This window comes from Delphinapterus leucas, chromosome 11, assembly GCF_059928025.1.
Source record: "Delphinapterus leucas isolate spDelLeu-1000000601 "Yukka" chromosome 11, BTC_Dleu_Yukka2, whole genome shotgun sequence".
Classification (NCBI taxonomy): Eukaryota; Metazoa; Chordata; class Mammalia; order Artiodactyla; family Monodontidae; genus Delphinapterus; species Delphinapterus leucas.
In genome coordinates, this window is record NC_143139.1 from 77988782 (window position 1) to 78008397 (window position 19616).

Sequence of the window (19616 nt, forward strand, 5' to 3'; positions counted from 1 at the left end):
CGACTGGTGCTTTACTCAATAGTTAAACCCAGAGTCCTTAAATGGCTTCCTAGACCCTATATGACTTGTCTGCCACTCTCCTTTTTAACCACATCTACTACAATTCTACTCCCACCCACTCTACTCTAGCAGCACAGTCTCTTTGCTGATTCCTGCCTTTGCTCTTTGTCTGCCTGGAATGCACTTCTCCCAGATACGCTTAAGGCTAACTTCCTTCTACTCAAACATCACTTCCCTGGTCACCCTGTATTAAACAGTGACAACTCCACACCCAGGTTACACATTCCATTCCCCTTGCCTGTTTTAATTTCCTCCATAGCCTTACTGCTTGACGTTCTAAATACTGGTTTATTGCTGATTCCTTCCATTAGAATTTAATCTCCTTGAGAACAGGGACTTAATGTTTTGTTAACTGTTGTATTTAGTACAACCCAGCATTTAGCACAAAACCTGGCACTCATAAATACCTGTTTGAATGAAAGCAAATAACACAGCTAAGTCATCTTTTATAACAGAAGATCTTTCTCCTACCTAAAGTCAATCTATCAACAAAGTTTTAGATCACTGTCCCATTCTGATAGCTCTGCTTAGGTTTTCCCCTTTATGTTAAAAACTTTTATTTATTCATTCAACAAACATTCACATAGAGGCTCTACCATGTCCCAGGCAATATGAGGCAGAAAGATAAATAAGATATGAACTCTGCCCATAAGAAACTTAGTTTGGGGAGGTGTTATATCATTTTCAGAACGATGAAGTTGTAGTACTGCAAGTGAATGTAACTCTAGGTTAATACGTTAAATGTTTTTATAATTGTTACGAAAGCCAAACAATTTATTCAACCAAGAGAATACTCAAATTGCACTTTTTGTGAAAATTGCTTCACCAGTGTGACAACTCATGTGAAATTTATTTTGATTGGCTAACTTTAAGGTTGTAAAGATCAAGACATTTAGTTCATTATACTGGAACCCCTACAGGTACATGAAATGACTCGTTATCCCCTGTATTCAATTAACAGCTTAGATGAAACCTAAACCAGTCGCCAAGAAGCCTCTAAAGGGCTTATTAATGTTGTATCTCAGTACATTCACTGGTATAAATAATCCCCCAAATACTTCTGGCTTTTAGAAGATAACAGTTTTCCACTAAAAGTTATTTTAATTATTTTCTTTAAACATGTTTTTTTGCATACATTTTCTGATGGGAAATAAGTTAAAATTCAAAATGTGATTCACTGCTATATTTTAAAAGGATAACCAACAAGAACTTACTGTATAGTACACGGAACTCTGCTCAATGTTATGTGGCAACCTGGATGGGAGGGGAGTCTGGGGGAGAATGGATACATGCATACGTACGGCTGAGTCACTTTGCTATGTACCTGAAACTACCACAACATTGTTAATCGGCTATACGCCAATATAAACTAAAAAGTTAGGGGCTTCCGTCGTGGAGCAGTGGTTAGGAGTCCACCTGCCAATGCAGGGGACCGGGTTTGAGCCCTGTTCCGGGAATATCCCACATGCCACGGAGCAACTAAGCCTGCGCACCTAGAGGCCATGTCCCACAACAAGAGAAGCCACCGCAATGAGAAGCCCGCGCACCGCAACGAAGAGTAGCCCCCGCTCGCTGCAACTAGAGAAAAGCCCGCGCGCAGCAACAAAGACCCAATGCAGCCAAAACCAAAAATAAATAAATAAAATAAAAATTAAATAAAGTTTAAAAATAAAATGTTAAAAAATAAGATAAGCAACAAGGATATATTGTACAGCACAAAGTCATTATTTTGTAATAAATTTAAATGGAGTATAATCTATAAAAATATTGAATCACTATGTTGTATACCTAGAACTAATACAAGATAGTAAGTCAATTATATTTCAATAAAAAATTTAACTATTTCAGTAAAAAATTTAACAAAATAACTTCCATGAAAAACTAAAAAAGAGAAAAAAATTCAAAATGATTAAAACCTGATTTAAAAATCACTCAAAATGCAGACACTTTCATCATGAATAATCATCAATTGATTTGCAGATGACAAATTCTCACAGAAAGGGCTTCTGTTTGAAACAGCTGTTCAGTTTCAGTGAATTCAGAAAGTCATCTATTAAGAAATGTCATCTGATGCTTTTGACAATAATGGTCTTACTCAGAGCAGAACCAAGAGAGCAATTGTAATCACTTGAGGTAGTGCCTCATTTTGTTACACAAATGGGTATATACAAAAAGGAAAAGGCCCATTGAAAAAGCAGCCAAGATTTGGAAACAAAATGGTATATGAAAAATGTTCGACCTCATTCATTTTTATCTATTTCTTTGTAAATGAATCAAATTATCTTTTAATTATTTATTCCAGCTAGATTTGTTATACCAAATTCTCTGTGATTTAAAAAAAAAAAAAAAAAAAAAAAGCTTGAGGAACTTCCCTGGTGGCGCAGCGGTTAAGAATACACCTGCCAATGCAGGGGACACAGGTTCAAGCCCTGGTCTGGGAAGATCCCACATGCCGCAGAGCAACTAAGAGACTGTCATAGAGAATGAAGTTAAGTCAGAAAGAGAAAAACAAATAACGTATATTAATGCATATATGTGGAATCTAGGAAAATGGTACAGATGAACCGGTTTGCAAGGCAGATATAGAGACACAGATGTAAGAGAACAAATGTATGGACACCAAGGGGGGAAAGCAGGGTGGGGGGCGTGAGGATGAATTGGGAGGTTGAAATTGATATAATATGAATAAAATAGAAAATTAATAAGAAAAAAAGAAAATAACGGCAGAGAAACTAATGAAGGAAAAAAATGACCTGGGCACTTTTTAACTACAAGGTCAGAAAAAGTAACTACATTTACATCCCTGATTCACATACTAGCTGGAAACTCAGAAGTTATTCTTTACCCTTCCCACTCCCTCAACTGCCATATCCAATTCGATCATCAAGTCAGATTGTGTTGCTTTCATATCCCTCACATTTCTCAACTCCATCCCCTTTTACCTATTTCTACTGCCAGGCCTTAGTTTAAATCACCATAATTTATTATCTAAATCACTGCAAAAGAGTAATTAGATAGACAAGCCTCTGGCAATCATGTCAAGAAAAAAAATAACATAAATGAATAGCATTATTATAACAACAGTGGAAATTAATTAGGTACCGTCTTGTAAAGTTAAACATTGCATACTCTATGATCCTGCAGTTCTTCCCCGTGGTACATATCCAGGAGAAAAGTTTAACAGAAATATAAACAGAAATACTCATAGCAAAATGTCTGTAACAGCATAATACTGGAAATAACACAAATGTCTATAGCCAGGAAAATGGACAAATTACGGTAAATCTGCAGAATGAAAGATTATACAGTGGTAAAATAAATGAACTACAACCACATGCACTAAGAATGAGTACTAGTGATATTTAACCAAAAAAGCAAGTGCAGAAGGCTACATTTAGTATATTCTTTTTATAAAAAAACAGGAAAAAATAAAACAATATATTGTTTAGGTAAACATACAGATGATAAAACTTTTATAAAATGCAGAAGACTAAAATACGAAGTTCAGGATGATAGCTACCATTTAGGGAGAGGCAAAGAGAACACATAGGAAGATGTAAGTTACTAGCAAGGTTTGAGAAATTGGATTCACAGATATTATTTTATTGATGTATATAAATACATACACACTAGATAAGCAGATCATGCACAGACCAGAGAGGATATTCATGAGCCAAGAATAATGATTAGCATAATTCTGTGCAAATTCATCGAAAGTGTTAACACATTTGGGGGGTGGGGATAAGGAATGAAAAGAGAGGAATGGATTAAAAATCTTGAGAATGGGGCTTCCCTGGTGGTGCAGTGGTTGAGAGTCTGCCTGCCGATGCAGGGGACACGGGTTCGTGCCCCGGTCCGGGAAGATCCCACATGCTTGGAGCGGCTGGTCCCGTGAGCCATGGCCGCTGAGCCTGCGCGTCCGGAGCCTGTGCTCCGCAACGGGAGAGGCCACAGCACTGAGAGGCCCGCGTACCGCAAAAAAAAAAAGAATAAAACTCAAAGGCCTGGAGAAACTGGGACCCAAATCTCTGAAAAGAAAGCATTCTTGGAAGCACACCAAGAACTTGAAGGAGGGTCCCTGCAAACGGCAAATGGGAGCCATTTACCACTCCTATTCCTGCCGGGGTGTGGTCCTGTTGCTGTGGAGATACTGACAGGAAGAAGAGGTAAACAAGGAGGAGCAAATCCCCTGTCCCCCGTCTGGCTTTACTGTCTCCCACTGGTATCTCCTATTTGCAGAACGTGACAGAGAACCAGCTGGCAAAAGAGAAGCATACGCCACAAAATAAAGTTTAGAAGGATGAACCTGAGGCTGACAGAAAATAGCTCAACAGCCAGCACCACCTATATAATTTTACTTCTCCATTCTAAATATTTAAGGTAACATTCTGCAAATATTTAGAATTACAAAACTCTAGTTGAATGAAGGCTATTTGAGTCTTCTCATGACTTGTGAGGAAATTAAATAATCAAGACCAAAACGAGGACATCTATTTTAAAACCCAAACTTTAAAAGAACAAGCATTTCTGTACTCTATAAATTAGGCAATGTATAGATGTTAAAAAACAAAATCAGAATCTCAAGAGTTCAGCAAAACCTTGAAGCCTCAAATTTAATGTCTACATACAAATTTTAAACTCTCACCTATTCAAATATCAAAGGAAAAGATTAAGGTTGATTAATGAAAGGTCTGAATTGCTAAAATTTTAGATAAATGATATTTCATTACTTTCAAACATAAGTCGCTTTTTCTTTTAGACCAAATCTTAATCTTAGTGATTAATTTTAATATTTTTATTGCTTGAAATGTTCTGCATCTCTGGAATAGCTGACTTATGCATACATCATTTCAAACATACACATTTCACCAAATCTAACATTCCATCTATTATAGAGCATAGCATAATTGCATAAACCACTAAGGAAAAAAATGCTATAAATCAAACTATGACTTCATGAATTCTTCCATGGACTTTTAAAACTTATTGAAAGAACTCTACTCAGAATACACTTTGATTAATAACTTTTTTATTGTCAATTGCTGTTATACTGGTTTTTAGAGTACATGTTATTTTGGTTTCTTAAACTTCTACTTTTATTTTTCTTGTAGCTTTGTTTACCTTACTATTTACTCAACAAATCCCTTTTTCTAGAAAGAGCACAAAGATTAACCTTACTTCATTTCAAACTAGTGAGCTAAATAATATTATTTAACATTTGCAGGGCAAAGGCAGGGGATGGGAAAGGAAGGGGAGGAATGGGTACAAGGTTTTTATTTGGGGGGGAGGGTGATGAAAATGTTCTAAAATTAGATTATAGTGATGCTTGTAGAAATGTAAATATATTAAAAACCAGTGAATTCTGCGGTGGGGTGGGGATGGTGATGTGCTGAATTGGGCCATTGGGATTTACATGTATACACTGATGTGTATAAAACTGATGACTAATAAGAACCTGCAGTATTAAAAAAAAAACCAACTAATACTAAACTTTCTTCGGGTTATTTGTATGGAAATATGTTAATATAAATGTTTCAGACATTACATGAAATTTCTAAAAATCTTATACATTCTGGTATAATGTTATAAGTCATAATTCTAGTTATTACTTTAAAATGTGTATCTCAGAAATAACTTTAAAAAAACCCAAAAAAACCAGTGAATTGTAAAGGGGTGAGTTCTATAGTACATAAATTATATTTCAACAAAGCTGTTAAAATAACTATATCCGTGACAAATTGTTTTCTCACATCAAAACAATTAACTGAACATAAAATATTTATAGCATACTTTTGAAATAACTGAAAATAACTATACATTACAGCAGGGCTCCCCAGCCCCCAGGCCGCAGACTGCTACCGTGCAGCGGGCCAGTGCGCGAAGCTTCATTGCCGCTCCCCATCTGTCTCCCACTAAACCGGTCACTGGTGCCAAAAAAGTTGGGGACCGCTGCATTATAGGATTCTCTAGTTCAGGTGTCAGCAAACTCTATCTGTGTATTACTCAACAGAAACTATTTTAGGCTTTGTGGACCACATACAGCACCTGCCAAATTTTTTTAAAACCACCATTAAAAATGTAAAGCCATTCTTAGCTCTAGAACTGTTGCTTGTTGACTCTACTCCAATCACATACTGCTTTTTTATTTCAGAAAACAAGCAGTCCAAAGTAGCCCAAAGTGATGACAACATTAAGGAGGAAACTAAACAGAAGAGCAGTATTAGTCTTCTGAGAAATTCATTTTTCCTCTCATGCACTGCTGCGGGGGGTGGGGGTGGGGCTTGGAAACAAAAATTATTTCCACGTCATAAATCAGATATTCTAGATGTACCTTTTCAGTATCCAAGGTGCATTAATCGAAGAAGCCAGCCCTCAGACACTTATAATCATCACATCCAAAAACTATTTGAGGGGACAATTCTAGAAGTGACTCACAGATACATGCCCTATACATCTAATCAAAATTCACATCATTTCCAGTTTTGAAAGGAAATAAATCACAGTACAGTTTTTCAAATGGGATTCCACAGCATCTTAGCGTCTGTGAGGTGCTACTTGTTTTAGAGATCATGACTTTAAAAAAAAAGTTTTTCTTTGAACTTTGCACACTGAAAGAGAGCTCACATGCTGGAAGGTGACCAAAGATCTCCATTAGCAGCTTCCTGTCTGCGAGGCCCTTGAGGTAGTACATTCTTTAGAATTCCATGTACATTGAATCACATAAGAGTACATACTCTTACATGTATGACTTCTTTACTCAGCATAGTGACTGTGAGATTAATCCATGTTGTATGTACCAGCAGTTTGTTTTTGTTGCTGAAGAGTATTCCATTGTATGGATATACCACTTTGTCTTCATTAGCCTGTTAAAGAACACATGCGTTGTTTTCCAGTGTTTGAATGTTCCCAGGAACGTTTTCGTACAAATCTTTTTTGCTGGGTCATATGGTAGATGTTTAACTTTCTAAGGAATGTCCAGTTTTCCAAAGCGATGGTACTAGTTTTATATTCCCACCAGCAATGTATGTTCCAGTTGTTCCACATCCTCATAAACACTGATTTTATCTATTTTAATTTTAGCCATTCTGATGAGTTACATCTCACTGTCATTTTAATTTGCATTTTCCTAGTGACTAATGATATTGACCATCTTTTCATGTGATTATCCATATAATATAATCCATCTTCAAATCTTTTGTCCATTTTTACTCAACTTATGTGTCTTACTAAAATTCCTTTATGTATTATATAAGCCCCTTGTCAAACTATGTATTACAAATTTTTTTTTCTTGTTCCGTGGCTTGTTTTTGTTCTCTTAATATTGTCTTTTAAGGAACAAACATTTTAAATTTTGATGAAGTCCAGTATTTTTCTTTTTTTATTTTATGATTGGTTCTGTGTCCTAAGAAATTTTTAGTACCATAAGATGACAAATATTCTTCTATATTTTCTTCTACAAGTTATTTTCTTCTACAAGTTCTTCTACAAGCTATAGTTTTAGCCCTTCAATTTAAGTCTATTATCCACCTTGAATTATTTTTTGTATTTGTTGTGAGGTAAGGGTTAGATGTATAAGGTTATACCTGTGAGTCATTTCTGTAATTGTCTTTGTCCCCTCAAACATTTTTTGAATAGCATGTGAGTTATTCATTTCTTTACTGATTTTTTTTGTCTGTGTATCCTATCAGAGAGTCTATGAGAGAGGTCTAATAAATCCACAAGTATAACTATGGACTTATCTGTTTATCCTTGTAGTTCAATTTTTGCTTCATATATTTTGAATCTATGCAATTAGGTGCATACAAATTAGAACTGTTGTACTCTCCTAATGAGCTGACCCTTATAAAATTATCCCTTTTTACCTCCAATAATGTTTCTTGGCTTAAAGCCATTAACATTAGTGTAGTCACACCAGTCTTCCCTTGGCTAGTATTTGCACAGTATATTGTTTTCCACCTTTTTACTCTGAACCTCTGTTCATAATTTGTAGCACCTTACAGATAGGCTGTACGTTTTTATTCAGTCTGATGATATCTTTTAATGGGAACATTAAATTTCATTTAATTATTGATATAGTTGAGTTTAAGTCTACCATCTTTTCTATTTGTTTTCCATTTGTCTCACTGTTCTCTATCCTTTGTTCTTCTTTTCCTTCCTTCTTTTCTATTAATCAAGTATTTTTTATTCTTCTATTTTATGTGTTCTATAGGCTTGTTGTCTTTTAGCATCACTCTTTCAGTGGTTACTGTAAAAGATACAAAAAAGCACCTTTATTTTCTATCTTACATTAGTACTTTTACCATGTCCCCAACAATGATTGTTACAACTGCATTTACTTTTTTTCTTTTGCTACTGCTATCATATAATACATATCATATCATACATACAGTAGTCTCCTTATATGCAGTTTCACTTTCTGTGGTTTCAGTTACCTGCAGTCAACTGCAGTACAAAAATACTAAATGAAAAATCCTAGAAATAAACAAGTCATAGTTTTAAATTGCACACCATTCTGAGTAGTGTGATGAAATCTCACAGTGTCCAGCTGCGTCCTGTCCAGGATGTGAATCATCCCTTTGTCTAGCATATCCATGCTGGATATGCTACAGCCCCATGAGTCACTTAGTAGCCGTCTCAGTTATCAGCTTGACTGTCAGGGCATCGCAGTGCTTGCTTTCAAGTAACCATTATTTTACTTAATAATAGCCCCAAAGTGGAAGCATAGTGATGCTGGCAATTTGGATATTCTACTAAAACTTATCATAGGTATGTATGTATAAGAAAAAACATCGTATATATAGGATTCAGTACTATCCACAGTTTCAGGTACCTACTGAGGGTCTTGAAACATATTCCCCATGGATTGGGGCAGGGGGAGGAGACTACTGTACGTTACATTGTTCCCCGATATAACACTGTTAGACATTGTTAATACTGTTGGTTTAAGCAGTCAGTGATCCTGCCTACCATATTTCACCTATCTGGTACTCTTCATGCCATCATGCTTCCATCTGAGATTTTTTTTCTTTATCCTGGTGAACTTCCTTAAGTGGAGATATGCTGCTGATGACTTCTCTCAGCTTTTATTCACCTAAGAATATCTTTATTTCACTTTGCTTTTTGAAGGATATATTCACTGAATATAGAATTATTGGTTGGCAGTATCTTCTTTCCCACTTTAAAAATGTCTTTCCACTGTCTTCTGACTTCTATAGTCTGCTGAAAAGCTGACTTGCCAAATTCTTAGTTCCTTCTAAGTAACATGTCTTTCCCCCTCTGAGTGCTTTTAAGGTTTTTCTTTTACATGTGGATTTTAGCACTGATCCCAAGCTGTGTGCTGAGGAAAACACAGCAACATCTGTCAGATACTGTACTAACTGCTACTGCTCATTTATCTGGACCTAACTACTAATAAACAGAACTATTCGTTACTTCTTTTGCATTAGGGGTGCTATGAAAAAGTTTCTAAGAACTAAGGCTAAGTGTAGTTTTCTTTGTTATCTATCCTGTTTTGGGTTCACTGGCTTCTTGTCAATCACTGGTTTGTAGTCTTAAGTTTCAAAAAATAGTCATTATTTCTTCAAATACTGCTTCTGCCCCTTTCCCCTATTTCATCAATGTCTTAGTCTGTTCAGGCTGCTATAACAAAGTACCACAGACTAGCTTATAAACAACAGAAGTCCTAGCGACGGCAATCAGAGAAGAAAAAAAACCCAGAAATTTATTTCTCACAGTTCTGGAGGCTAAAAGTGTGAGATCAAGGTGCCAACATGGTCATGTAAGTTGCAGACTTCTCATCGCATCCTCACATGGTGGAAGGGGTTGGGGAGCTCTCTGGGGTTCTCTTTAATATGAGGATTAATCCTATGTGTAAGGGCTTCACCATCATGACCTAAGCACCTCCCAAAAGGCCCTACCTGCTAATACCAATACACTGGGCATTAGGATTTCAACATATAAAATTTGAGGAGGGCTTCCCTGGTGGCGCAGTGGTTGAGAGTCTGCCTGCCGATGCAGGGGACACGGGTTCGTGCCCCGGTCTGGGAAGATCCCACATGCCGCGGAGCGGCTGGGCCCGTGAGCCATGGCCGCTGAGCCTGCGCGTCCGGAGCCTGTGCTCCGCAACGGGAGAGGCCACAACAGTGAGAGGCCCGCGTACCGCAAAAAAAAAAATTTTTTTTAATAAAAAATTTGAGGAAACAAACATTTGGAACACAGTACTCTGGGACTCCAATTATACATAGGTGTTTTTTATGCTGTTCTGCTTCTTTCCATCTTGTTTTCTCTCTGTGCTTTAAACATATCTTTACAACAACCCTTCCAAGGGGGTACTGTCAAGAAAGATAGCAAGTATTACAGGAAATCACTTTAGTATGCTTGGTCTTCTACTCTACTCCCTAAAATGGGGAAATGAAAATATTTTCTCCTATGTTACACAAATGAACTTCAAAAAATGCCTTGAAAAAAATTTAAGATTAGAAAATTACTCCTCCCTTTTAGGCAGAGAGCTGGGAATCTAGCCCTACCATTAGTCTCATCCACGAAAAAACTATTTAATATGTTCAAGGACTTAAGAGGTCACCGCAAATATGAGACAGCACAGTATATAAGGAAGGTGCTGAACTTACAAAAAGTTATTACTTGGTTACAATGAAATCTTTTTCAGATACCAATACTTTGTCTATTTATCACAAATATTTTTTTGCCAAATTAAATATCCTCTGAATATGTTATTGTATTAATATCTATTATATTTATCCATAAACATTTTTAAGCTTTAGAATTGTCCTTAAATATCATTCAATGTTAAAATTAAGATAAATTGCTTTTCTCTTCAAAGATGAAATACGCATTGATAGCCACAACACAGATAATTCGTTTACCAAGTTACTGTTAAAATAACATGAATAACACCAGTATGTACCTAGCCTTATGGAATTTACAGTCTTCACATCTTACCTGATTCTCAGAATAATTCTATGAGATAAAAAAAAGGTATTATTATTTACCTTTCCCATTACACAAATGAGAAAATAAAATCTCAAAACTTAAGTAACTCACTGAAGAGTCATTACACTGAGTAAACCATGATAAAGCCAAAATTCAAATCCTATGTGTTCTTTCCATTAACCTACACACAAATAAGTTGGTTCACGTGCAGATTACAAGGGAACCACAAACGGCCTTTCCTTTTAATTTTTGTGAAACTGAGTTAATATTCTTGAGTAAAATAAGTCAAAGCACTTGTGATAATCTTTTTCAAAAGAAAAACCACAACTTAAAGCAAATTTAGCAATATAAAATTATCTGAAAGTCAACAGATTTTACTTACTATCCTACCAAAATGTGCTTAAATTATTTCCTAATGAGGGTATCTTACCTGCTATTTCTTTTAAATATAAACTATGTTTATACAAAGTAGATGATATTATAAATAGTACATTTGCAGGAGACCTGTAAGTATTCCTCTTTCAGTAGGCCTACAAACATTACTCCTTGAGCAGACTCATAAAGATAAATTCCAGATTCAATTCCAAAAATGGTTAAGAAAATTTTTCAACTATTCCTGGTTATATTTCAACACTTCTGAGAAGAGGTATCTGACAAAGGGAAGGACAAAAAGCCTCTAGCAAACCTTCAGCAGCTATCCAGGCTTCCTAGTCAGTGTATTTTTAAATGAAGTTATTTAAAATTATTAATAAACTCTTTTTGAGGACAGTATTGTCAAGTATGACACATTCCATGAGAGAAATAAATAGGCCACACCCATTACTGTATGAACACAGACATTACCCTTACTATCAATACATACATAGCAAGCCATTTTTGTCACTACTTTAATGGGCAGTATAATCCAGTCCTTCATATAAGAAAAAGTAAAATAAATATCTACATGAAAAGCTCCATTAATTCTAAGTATAATAAACCACAGCCACTACCTGACATATTATAATTATATAATATCTGATGTTATATCTAGTGTATTGCAATATATAGGCTAAACAGACATGAAAAAAGTAGACATCATCTCTGAATGATTCGTGTTATTTAAATTCCACTATCCCCCCACCAAAAAGTCAGTTATTAGTAACTCATGCTTGTTTAAAGTATTTGGTTAAGGCTAAGACCCATAATTTGATCCTTATATAAATCAATTAGCTTTGCACTACTAGGAATATAATGTATCCATAACTCTGGACGTTAAGAAATGGAACTCTGTATCATTGGTCTTATGGGAATTTAGCCAAGATTATAGGTGGCTCAATGTCATCACTGACACAGAGGATACACAAAGGATGTGACCTTGGTTAGATAGCTGGGTCCTTTTCTGATTAGAAAGGTATTAACTACATAAGTCAACACAATTTTAATACTTACAAAACATCTGAATATATTTACCTCCTTATTTCCTTTTATCCTCTCACTGCATGACATTTTTAATGATTAATGATTTCTACTCTTGCTTCTTATTTTGTTCTAACTCAGTATGTCCTCCAAGAGCACTTGAGCACTTGAATTACTAACAGTTGAAATAAGAACTATGTGAATTATACTTAATGAATTAGAGCAGATTCAGGGTTATTTCAATAATGTCACTCCCAATAATGAATGGGAGAGAAGAATGGTTTCATAGTTTATGAATTGGAAATTGCTCACAATTCTCAGTCTCTCTTATCTATAGTTTTCCATATGTGAAATTATCTTTGCTGTCATGTTAGTCACAGCATAAACAAAATTGAAACCTCTAGAAAATAAAGCTCAATAAAACCTCTATAGTGACTGGTATGAGTATTCAGAGAATAATGGGAGGCCCAGATTTATCAAAAGAAAGCAGTGGTCCAAAAATGTATACATCAAGAAACACTGGTCTGCTATCTAACACAGACAAGAGAGTTGTCACACTCTGGTGGCTTTTTTAGGAGAAAGGCAGGCTTACAAAACACAGTCTCAGGTCTATTTTATCTATACTGCTTCTATAGGAATGGTCTAGGAGATTTCAATAGGAAAAAAATGAGTAGAGGAGGGGAGGGATTATTTCTCTATTCAACTAACAATACTACATTAAGACTTGTTCCCTTTACTGTTCTGAATCCACCTGTATAAAGTATAAAAAAAAGTCAAGAGATCACAATCTTTAGATGTGGCTATATGTTCCCAAGCTATTTTGTGGCTAGAAGTTAGGGAAGTGACTGGAATTGTTCCCTCTCTCAAAGGTAGGAAATGAGAGGTTATCCTGAGGTCAGGATCCTCTAATGTGGCTCTTGATTTAAATTGTGTTAACTTGCTCTGCTCCAGGATGAAAGCAATTATGACCAGATCAATGTGCTCTGCAGCTGGTTAGTCAGCTGCTCCAGAGTAGGCAGCCAGCAAAACAGCTTTGGGGCCCTCTCCCGGCACTGTGCCTTCTAAGATTCAAGTGCAGGCCGATGCTGTTGACATTAATTCTTAAAATGTGTTTTTAGCTCCCCGAGATAAGAAGTAAAATAAACATAAATAGGAAATATCCTCCTTTTAATTTTCCAAGTAACCTATAATTATTGAACTGTTCCACATTTTAATCTAACAGCCACCAGAAAATGAAATATTTTGACACCTCTGTATGAAACCATTACACTGGCTCAAGAGTCAGCCGTAGAAGCATCAGCTGATTCCTTGGAAGAGAAAATTCAAAAGGAAGCCATTCTGTATTTTTTAAAAAGGGGCAACCAAGGCTAGAAAGGAGCATAAGAGGGTTTCCAAACCTAGGTAACTAATACAAAGTCTTGTTAAAGGACACAGCTTGAATACAAAATTTTATGACCACTGTTATAACCACAAGTGGTATTAACTACGGAATCACAGCATATTCCAATTTTACTACAAAATCCATGTTAAAGTTTGAAAATATGCTTCAATCCTACTGCTAACTTTCAAGTTAGAGTTCAAGAAAAATGTCTGAGATAGAATGGTATAGTCACTGAACACAATTGGTGAACCACCTAAGGACCAGTCCACTAATCAAGTCAGTAATTCAATGAATCACAAAAAAAGGGAAAAAATTACCTTACGCATTTTAACTTAAAACATTCAAATGTGCTTACCAATCTTCTGCTGTAAAACAAAGGCCACGACAGGAATTTCTTACATAAACCCATGTGCCAATAAAGACTCTACCATTTCTAGTCAATTGTTTTTAAATTGAAGGGAAAAGTTGAAAACACCTGTAAAGCCAAACTTCTAGATTTGTATCACCCTTCCAGGCTTTTAGTTGTCTTCCTTACATCTAGTTCCACAGATTTTTTGTTTTTTTTTTTTTTTAGCAACCTGCCTTTATCAAGTCTTTCCAAAGTTTTCACGAAATAACTCTCCTTATACACTGATATTTTATTGGTTCAGGTAATATTTGATTAAATTATGTAATTACAAGTAAAGCTGGCATACAACTGGTAGGAAAAGAATGTACGGTCAAACTAAAGAAAAGCCTACTAGTCATCAGTTAGTACTGAACATGCCATGACCATCAGTCAGTAGTCTTACACAGGGACTGAAGGCCACAAATCAGTCAGAGCTTCTACCACACCCTCACTTGCCTTCTTAAACGCTGCACACAGACGTCTCTGCAAGCATGCAATCATCTCATCCAAAATACTTTAAACGGAGCAAATTAACTGCAGTATAGGTGGATGATCTGAACTTTCTAAATGGAGTGCTGACACACTGTAATAAAATTTCTACACAATTTTAAAAACCATTCTTAAACTGGAAAAGAATTTAACCAGAGAAAAGGAAAGAACCAAACTCAGTATTATAAACAAAAATTTTATTGCACAATCTTATCAGCCCATCTCTGTGAATGTGATTTCTTTTCTAAAAAATAAGGTTAAATTCCATTATGAGAAACTTTTTCTTATTTCATTCTTACAACAGATATTGTTTGAAATATGTGGATATCAGCTAAGATTTGATTATTTTATATAGAAATTAAAAATAAATATTTATTACAGAATTTGACCTGATGCTTGAAAAATCAATTCTTGTTTTTATTTATCATGCTTTGAGCTCCTAGGCACTTGAGTACATGTTCATTTATATGATTGCTTCCATAACAGCAGGCTGAATATGTGATTAAAATCCAAGTCACCAGGTATGCAAACAATCAATAGGAAAGAAAACCTAACACACTCACCAAGGCTCTCCAGAACTCATGAGCAGTAAGACAGTAAAATGGGTATGAATTCATTATTACAGAACTCCAGAATGTATTTTACTCTAACTTTATTCAAACATTGGGGGGGGTTATCATTTAATTACAGTGAGTGAGCATGTTCAATTTAGTAGATTTTTTTTAAGTGTCTGGAGTCCAAAATAGACTCCTTTGTGGTTCCACTTGCTTCCAAAAATATGGCTTCTTTCACCAAGGAGAAAATAAGACTTTTTTTTTCTGACACTCAAACTTGATTTTTTATCTGGAAATTAAAAAGTGGCAGTATAGGTCTCTTGTTTTAAGCATGTAACACCAATTAAGCTTTTCCTGGAGCCCTAATGTGTATTTGCCTTCCATGTACACATTTCACTAGCATTACTATCTCTTTGACATCCTCAGAAACAGGAAAGGACAGAGAAAGGTTTCTATTCTTTTTCTATTATTTCTGTAAGCAGAAGGGATTAAATTTAATAATGATTTTCACTGATTGCGCAAATGACTCTTACCTCTTAATAATTCACTGTCCTAGAATGCAATAATTGTTATAGCTTACTGCTCAACCCGACACTGGTTTTGATCCAAAATTTAATTTACCACATTAAAAGATCTGTTCAAATAAACCAGTCTCAACATTAGAATTATGAGCAATTCTCTGTTTGTAAAGTTAACCAGGTAACTCACAAGTTTATGTCCCTATACACTGGCAAATGATTAGAAATGTACAAAAAATGACTAGTACCCCGTGGTACTAATGAACAGTTTTTCTCTCAGCAAGTGAGATTTAAGTTTAAGTACTTCCTTACCCATTAGTTTCTCTAGCAACATCATGTAAGACGGCGTCTATAATAAATTCAATTGAAAAAAGTACCTAAGATTATTAATGTAAATTTAGGTAAAATATATTTTAACTGTTATGAGATCTGGCCTTTTATCAATTTTCTCCTCTTGTGCAAGTCTAAGTAATAAAATGTGCTTTAAATAACAATAACAAGAAAATGAAAAAAGACAAAATTAACCTTTCACATTATACAATTTTTCAGCAATCCTTTTAAAATAAAAGATCTCTGTGAGACTACTAGAAGTTAATATTATCAAGGAAATGATGTCTTCCCAATTTTATGTAATAGGAAAAGTAGTTAATAATATGATGTGCCAATCTGTTCTAGTGCTTTATTTACATTAACTCCTTTTAACTACCACAGTAATCCTATAATTTTAAATTATCCCCATTTTACATATCTAAAGAAACTCAGTCACTGAAGAGTTAAAAACTCACTCAAGGTTACAGCTAGTAAAAGGAAGAGCCAGTTGGAATTCAAACAGTGTAAGACCCTACCTAGTCCATGCTCTTAACTAATATCGCCCAGAATAGGGTTTAACACACTGCTTCACTCAATAAACATGAATTGGCTGGGTGCTTAACAGTTTTTCTTTCTTCTAGGAGTTTACAAAAACCAGTTTTTGAGAAATAAGGCACGTACTAATCCTTTTTCCTTTCCTTATTCTACTTCTACCTAGACAGAACAGAGTATTCCCTACACTATGCTCTCATAATCATATATTGTACATCGTTTATATAGCATGTTCCTATTTGTTTCTAACTAGTTTAAGTACAAAATTAAGAAAACTTTCAGAGAAAGGATGTTTCGCTGTTTGTGTTTTTAAATCCCGTTTCCTTGCGTAGGCCCTAGCTCTAAGAAGGAAGATCCAGATAAGTGCTGGACAGGACAGAAAGGAGAGCAGTTAAAAAAAAAAAAGTCACTCTCTAGAGTAACTTATAAAAAAAGAGAGGATCCAAAATTAGAGCATACCTCAGGTAGCGGTTTTTTTGCTAAACTCTACAAGATTTTATTAGCAACTGTATATAACTTCAATCATCTATTATAATTTGATTTCCATGAAAGACTTATGAGTTGGTATGTATTGCTCTGCCCATTTCTGCAAATGAGAAAAACAGACTCAAAATTGTTAATGAATCTGCCCAAGATCATATAGCTAGTAAGCCTTGTCATTTCCAAAAGAGGTAAGGGAATATAAGTATCAAAGCCTACAGCTCCAAGGCTATTCATAGAAGAAGACAGCCAGGAATAGATTTGAGAAATAGAATTCAGTGAGTTACTACAGCTTAATAGACATAGCCCCTAAGAATATCCAATTGAGAGAGGATGATCAAGGGCAGGATTAGGATCCAATTCCATTTTGCTCTAAAGCAGAGGTTCTCCAAGTATAGTCTGTGGAATCTTTAAAGGTGGGGGTGGGGGGTTCCTCAGGTCAAAATTATTTTTATAATACTAAAAACTTAATTGCCTTTTTTACTTTTCTCTCACGAGTATAAAGTAGAGTTTTCCAGACTACATTTCACAGAATACTGCAACAGAGTGAAACACAAAAGTTGTGAGAAGCCAGCTGTCTTCTATTGAGATAGACATTAAAGAGATTTGCAAATATATAAAACAATGCTACCCTTCTCACCATATTTTTTTAAGTTATTTTTCATTTTAAAACATTTGTTAATTTTTAATGCTTGTTATTTTTAAGTAAGCAGATATTAAAATTAATGTAAAAATTAAAGCATTTTTTGACCTGAGACCAAAAAGGTTGAAAAGCCACTGATCTAAAAAGCTATGCTCAACCAATCCTCAGATCTAAAATCTGGTCTTCTAAACTGATTTACTCACCAGGATAAGTGGGCTATGTAAATGGAAAGTTCCTGAGTTTCACCATATTACAAATTGCTTAACAACAGAAACATTTTAAAAAATCTTTGTGTTCCTCCTTACCCTCATCACAACACTCATATCAAAAAAAAAAAAAACTTGTATCAATCCAGATTACTTCACTGTACATTTCTAAATTAACACTATATTTTATACCTAAATTACATAAAAGATTCTGTAATACCACATCACCTTAAAATAAACTGAAGGAATGTCAACCCATAAAACTGAAAAGGTCAGACTTCACCACATGGTGACACATAATGACCTCACTAATGTAAAGACATCCTGTAAGGCTCAGCTAATCATTCACTCTTTCAACCACCTCCTAACTCCAACAGCAGGAAATTTTAAAAGCATTTTAGGAGAAGAATTATGTAAAATATACGTTTAGATATTTAAAAGGTCACATTCTTATGGCTACTGTAAGAATAAAACTTCAATTTCCTTCAAAAATAATAAATCACACAACATATTTTTCAATTACCAAATAAAAAATTATGTAGTCTTTGTATGTTGTCAAAGTACAAATTTCACAAAATCTCCTACTTTCTAAATATCCATGTAGGTTTCACTCAGAATGTTCTTAGCATACTTGGCATAAGATAAATATGAACTTGTTTTTGATGTTTAAAAAAACAAAGTGTGTAGGCAACTTTCTAGCCTTTCTCTCCAATAAACATCTGAACTACATAACTGAATGTGCTATTCTGTCATTCTGTAACTTGTGACACAATAATATTTCACATTTCAAAAAAACTAACACTTTATTAAAGCTTTCATAAGAGATTCTACTGGATAGTGGCCAACTTTCCTCAGCAACAGTGGCATTAAAAATGCCAGCATTCTTCGACCTTCTGGTAAAGTTTTTCTTTGGGGAAGGAAGGGCTGTTTAAGGGGGGAAAAAAACTCTTAAAAGTGGTCAGTTAGTTTTGATGATATAGGAAACACCCTCAAAAGAGATCTTCCTAAAGGCTGAATCATGTATCAGTTGACCTCAAATTTTTAAAACTATCATCACCTTCAGAAAAGCCTTCTTGCGATTCTGGAGAAAAACAAAACAAACAAAAAACCAAAAACTTAACCCTCTACACCACATTACTTGCTAAATGGAAAATTAGAAACTGCTCACATACCAATCCTAAGAGGGAGGGAGCATAACAAGCCAATTCACAAGTACACTTAATTGACTTTATAAGATCTATAGTAGAGGCCAGGGTGTAAGATTTCAATCAAAAGATTAAGAAGACAATTTGTACCTGACTAAACTCCACAGCTACAACTTTGGTATTTTCCAAAAGTTTTCGTATTTATCTCTAGCATTTTTTATTCTACTAATTCTACTTATTTAGGAAATCTTTGCATACTAGAAATAAGAAAAGCAAAGCACTAAATTAGATTAACACAACGGAAGAAAGAAGAGAGTAAAATGTACCTTTTAAGAAAAATGAAAAAAAAAAGGTTCAAAGAAAGGTTACCTATGAGGATACAGAAAAATATTTTTAAACAGTAATACCTGAAATTAACTGGAATTCTGACAATACCTGAGTATCTCCCTTAAGTGGAATTAAATGGATTCTAGTTAATCAAAGCTTGAGTATAATAAGGGCCTCGATCCTCTCTGCTTTGCTTTGTTATTGTTTACTACCTATTCA

General features: G+C 34.9%; 1 protein-coding gene across 7 annotated transcripts in view; it reads right to left on the minus strand.

The window, feature by feature from the left end:
- CDK17 (cyclin dependent kinase 17) overlaps window positions 1–19616 on the minus strand; it is a 125163-nt gene that overhangs the window by 91789 nt on the left and 13758 nt on the right. The gene's annotated exons all lie outside the window — the stretch shown is intronic.